This window comes from Mustelus asterias, unplaced genomic scaffold, assembly GCF_964213995.1.
Source record: "Mustelus asterias unplaced genomic scaffold, sMusAst1.hap1.1 HAP1_SCAFFOLD_2437, whole genome shotgun sequence".
NCBI lineage: Eukaryota > Metazoa > Chordata > Chondrichthyes > Carcharhiniformes > Triakidae > Mustelus > Mustelus asterias.
In genome coordinates this window covers 15,001-20,000 of record NW_027592382.1, presented here as the reverse complement: position 1 = coordinate 20,000, position 5,000 = coordinate 15,001, and the positions used below count along the sequence as shown (strand labels likewise).

The 5,000-nt window shown below is 65.7% G+C and overlaps 2 non-coding genes across 2 annotated transcripts in view; both read right to left on the bottom strand.

Moving 5' to 3' along the window:
• LOC144489682 (28S ribosomal RNA) overlaps positions 1-455 on the bottom strand; it is a 3,775-nt gene extending 3,320 nt beyond the window's left edge. The window contains exon 1 of the ribosomal RNA XR_013497015.1: positions 1-455. This exon is cut by the window's left edge and continues 3,320 nt beyond it. This is a non-coding gene — a ribosomal RNA (28S ribosomal RNA).
• Positions 456-1,715: 1,260 nt separating this feature from the next.
• LOC144489681 (5.8S ribosomal RNA) lies at positions 1,716-1,869 on the bottom strand. Its single transcript, XR_013497014.1, has one exon. It is a non-coding gene; the product is annotated as a 5.8S ribosomal RNA (ribosomal RNA).
• Positions 1,870-5,000: the final 3,131 nt, after the last annotated feature.

Sequence of the window (5,000 nt, the reverse complement as noted above, 5' to 3'; positions counted from 1 at the left end):
GGGCGGACTGCGCGGACCCCACCCGTTTACCTCTTAACGGTTTCACGCCCTCTTGAACTCTCTCTTCAAAGTTCTTTTCAACTTTCCCTTACGGTACTTGTTGACTATCGGTCTCGTGCCAGTATTTAGCCTTAGATGGAGTTTACCACCCACTTTGGGCTGCATTCACAAGCAACCCGACTCCGAGAAGACTCAATCACGACGAGCCAGGGACCGCAACCGGCCTGACACCTTCCACAGGCCACGCCTCGATCAGAAAGACTTGGGCCCCTCGAGCATCGTCAGAGAAAGGTCTCCTTTACGCCACATTTCCCACGCCCGGCAGGCGAGCGGGGATTCGGCGCTGGGCTCTTCCCTCTTCACTCGCAGTTACTAGGGGAATCCTTGTTAGTTTCTTTTCCTCCGCTTAGTAATATGCTTAAATTCAGCGGGTTGACACGTCTGATCTGAGGTCGTAGGCAGCAACGAGTGCTCTGGCCGGCCGGTCGTCGGCGCCTCCACGCGCTTCGGGCGCACACACAGACACACACACGTACGCGTGCTCGCAAGTGCGCGCCGTGCTGCGCAGCGGATGCACAGGCACGGACACACACGGAACGCACACGGTACTGCGAGCGCTGCGTGCCCCCTCGCACTCGGCGCCGGACCGGGCTCGGCACGTCAACTGTTCCAGAGAATCGTTTGCGGCGAGGCGTGCGCCCACCTCCACGGTAACGGAAAGCAGTGCTGCTGGCGGGGTCGCGGTGCGACGGCGGTATCGAGCGAGAGAAAAGCAGGGCCGTGGGACACACAGCCTGCCGGAGCGAAAGGCCAGACGCCAAGGACGAAGCCGGGCGGCGGAGCGCACGGGCTGCAAGCGGCGGGTGGCCACGCCGCGGCCAGGACAGCACCTTTCACGTAGAAGACTTCGGCGGCAGCAGGACACGGGGAGACACCGGAGCGAGGACCACACGGCCAAGTCGGCTCTGCGACGATTCGAACCCAAGGCACACGTTGAACGCGGGCGCAGGCACATTGCCCCAGAACCGCAACGGCAGAGGGTGGGCTGCGGAGTGTGGAAGGAGCCGCAGCTCCAGCGCAACACAAGCAACGACACCCAACCGCCACGGATTCCCACGACAAAAATGCAAGCACTCGCACGCGCAACAGAGGGAAGAAAAGCACGGCACGACCGAGCACCGATCCAGGCATCAAGCGTCACACGCGTCAAGCTGCCGTCCTCCACGCGACGGCACTGAACGGCCACGGCAACCCACCGGCAGGCAACCGAGCACGGACCACGCGAGGCAACGTGTCCGGAGACGTCCAGCGGACAGTCACTCCACTCTCTCACTCTCTGTGCCGGAGCACCCAACCGAGCCAACTCTTGCGGATCCTTCCCGTGGACGAGCCACACACACACATCAACAGAGAGTCAACCCCCCTGGCCCGAGCCTAACGGAAGGCACACACGGTCCCGGCAGCGAGGCAGTCACGTTCTCTCTCTCTGGCAACCCGATGACAGCCGTGCCGGCGACCCCGAGGTGGCTGGGCCAGTGCGGGAGCGGGCAGTGCCGACGAGCCCGGAGGCGGACGCCGGCACCCAAGAGGTCAAGCTCTCCGACGCGGATTACTCTGGGTCTGCACTTAGGGGGACAGAGAGGACGGCACCTCTGCGACACCCCAGCCGCGCTCTTCGGCGCACGGATGCGCGCGAAGTGCGATTGATTGTCAAGCGACCCTCAGACAGACGTAGCCCCGGGAGGAACCCGGGGCCGCAAAGTGCGTTCAAAGTGTCGATGATCAATGTGTCCTGCAATTCACATTAATTCTCGCAGCTAGCTGCGTTCTTCATCGACGCACGAGCCGAGTGATCCACCGCTAAAAGTTGTATCGGGTTTCGGATCGGTTGCCCGATCCTGGGACGCGCAAAACGCTCCCCCGCCGACGTGACGGTGGAGCCCCAGCCTGGCGCGTACCACGGCGTGAGCCCGGAGGCGCACGCACTCGAGCGACAATCAAGCGAAAAAAAGGAGGAATCAGGGCGCTCGCAGGCGTTGAGTGCCGGCGTGGGTGAGGGGCCGGGGCCCGCCACGCGCCGTCACGCCCCGCAACAGCCAGAGGCAGAGTTCTCTGGTGTCACCGTCTGGCGGTAGGCTCGAGAGTCGAGGCGAGGCCGCAGCGGACTGAGTCGGGTGCAAGCCGCGGAGGACAGGCCGACGCTACGGGCGCAAGCCGACCCCGCACGCCCCAACCTCGGCGGGCTGGGGAAGGGGGCGCGGCGGAACGCTCGCAAGCGCGGCTGCCCCCGCGGACAGGCACATTCTCTCGAACGCGGTGGACGCTCGCTCAAGTCAGCACGAGACCAGACCGGACCGACAGGCGGACAACGAATCTTTAAACCTCGCACCCACCCTCCGCACACGGGTGCCGGAGGAATGGTGAGCATGAACAGGTACTCCTCACCGGGCTTTGAAGAGAGTGACTAGAATGCGACCAAAGCTTCACCGCGGCGGGAGACAAAAAGGCCCCTGACTGCACCAGAACGTCTCCCTGCGGAGTCACACAGTGGCCGTTCACCGTGGTCCCGTCGACAAGCCGCCAGGACAAGCACCCAAGCCCGCAGCAGCTCTCTTCGTTTCAACTGCGGATGTAATGCTGCAAGGCGGTGGCAAGGTCACGTCGCAGCCCGCAAGCCGTCGCCAAGGCGAGAGGAAGACGGTCCCCACAGCGGGCACACACAGACGGACGTGGAGCACGGGGCGGCGGCCCACAGGTGCGCACACGCGCCGTGCCGAGGATCGGTGCGGACGCCGGTGACATCGCACCCGGCAGAGCGGCTAGGCAGAAGTCGCTGCGGAGGAGGAGCACCGTCGGCGGAACGGTCTGCTGGCGGGCGAGGGACCAAACGAGCAGCTAGAACGGGCGGAGTGGACCGGACTGCAGAAGCGGAGTGAGTGCGTGGCTGACGCCACCGTCTCCCTCCGAGCGTCTGCTCGCGCCGGCCAAACCGCCGAACCGCTGAACGAAAGGACCGCATCGTCCCACGCAGGCAGGCCGGCCGTGTTGCCGTGCGTGCCCCCACCTCTCGGACGGACTGCAAAGACACCCTACGAAGCCAACGGCGAAGCCCTTCCAACGGCGCAGGCGTAGCGTGTGCGGCACCCGCATGGACTTGCCGGCGTGCAACCGAGCGTGTGCGTGCTCGTCGGTGGCGGCGCCCGCGCGCCGGCCCAACCGAGTGGGACCGAGATCGACGTCGCCCGGCTTCGGCGGAACGTGCGTACGGGTGACCAGGCCCGTTCGACGGGTACGGCGAAATTGTCGGTGTGACCTCCCACCCGCGTGGGAGGCGCCAGCGTCAGTACGGGCCACGGCCCCGGGGCCAACCCCCGTGAGGCTCTCCTGCCTGGCCCAACCGGCGCAGCCTTCGAGTTCAAGGAGTGACGGGCCGCCCTCCCCGGAGAGGTGGCGGGCCCCCGGCCGACAAAGATCCTTCACAACGTGTTCACCAACAGAAACCTTGTTACGATTTTTATTCTGTGTTACGGGTTTCGGTTCGGGCCCCCGGAGAGGTTGTCCGATACCTGGCCCCGGGGCCGGCCCCCGTGAGGCTCTCCTGCCTGGCCCAACCGGCGCCAGCCTTCGCGTTCAAGGAGTGACGGGCCGCCCTCCCCGGAGAGGTGGCGGGCCCCCGGCCGACAAAGATCCTTCACAACGTGTTCACCAACAGAAACCTTGTTACGACTTTTATACCGTGTCGGGTTTCGGCTCGGGCCCCCGGAGAGGTTGTCCGATCCTGGGACGCGCTAAACGCTCCCCCGCCGACGTGACGGTGGAGCCCCAGCCTGGCGCGTACCACGGCGTGAGCCCCGGAGGCACACGCACTCGAGCGACAATCAAGCGAAAAACCTTTCTCGGAGGAAACAGGGCGCTCGCAGGCGTTGAGTGCCGGCGTGGGTGACGGGCCGGAGCCCGACACGCGCCGTCACGCCCCGCAACAGCCAGAGGCAGAGTTCTCTGGTGTCACCGTCTGTCGGAAGGCTCGAGAGTCGAGGCGAGGCCGCAGCGGACTGAGTCGGGTGCAAGCCGCGGAGGACAGGCCGACGCTACGGGCGCAAGCCGACCCCGCACGCCCCAACCTCGGCGGGCTGGGGAAGGGGGCGCGGCGGAACGCTCGCAAGCGCGGCTGCCCCCGCGGACAGGCACATTCTCTCGAACGCGGAGGACACTCGCTCAAGTCAGCACGAGACCGGACCGACAGGCGGACCACGAATCTTTAAACCTCGCACCCACCCTCTGCACGCGGGTGCTCGAGGAATGGTGAGCATGAACAGGTACCCCGTACCGGGATTGAAGAGAGAGTGACTAGAATGCGACCAAAGCTTCACCGCGGCGGGAGACAAAAAGGCCCCTGACTGCACCAGAACGTCTCCCTGCGGAGTCACACAGTGGCCGTTCACCGTGGTCCCGTCGACAAGCCGCCAGGACAAGCACCCAAGCCCGCAGCAGCTCTCTTCGTTTCAACTGCGGATGTAATGCTGCAAGGCGGTGGCAAGGTCACGTCGCAGCCCGCAAGCCGTCGCCCAGGCGAGAGGAAGACGGTCCCCACAGCGGGCACACACGGACGGACGTGGAGCACGGGGCGGCGGCCCACAGGTGCGCACCCGCGCCGTGCCGAGGATCGGTGCGGACGCCGGAGACATCGCACCCGGCAGAGGGGCTAGGCAGAAGTCGCTGCGGAGGAGGAGCACCGTCGGCGGAACGGTCTGCTGGAGGGCGAGGGACCAAACGAGCAGCTAGAACGGGCGGAGTGGACCGGACTGCAGAAGCAGAGTGAGTGCGTGGCTGACGCCACCGTCTCCCCCCAAGCATCTGCTCGCGCCGGCCAAACCGTGGAACCGCTGAACGAAAGGACCGCATCGTCCCAAGCAGGCAGGCCGGCCGTGTTGCCGTGCGTGCCCCCACCTCTCGGACGGACTGCAAAGACACCCCCACAGGGCTGTGTGCGACGCCAACGG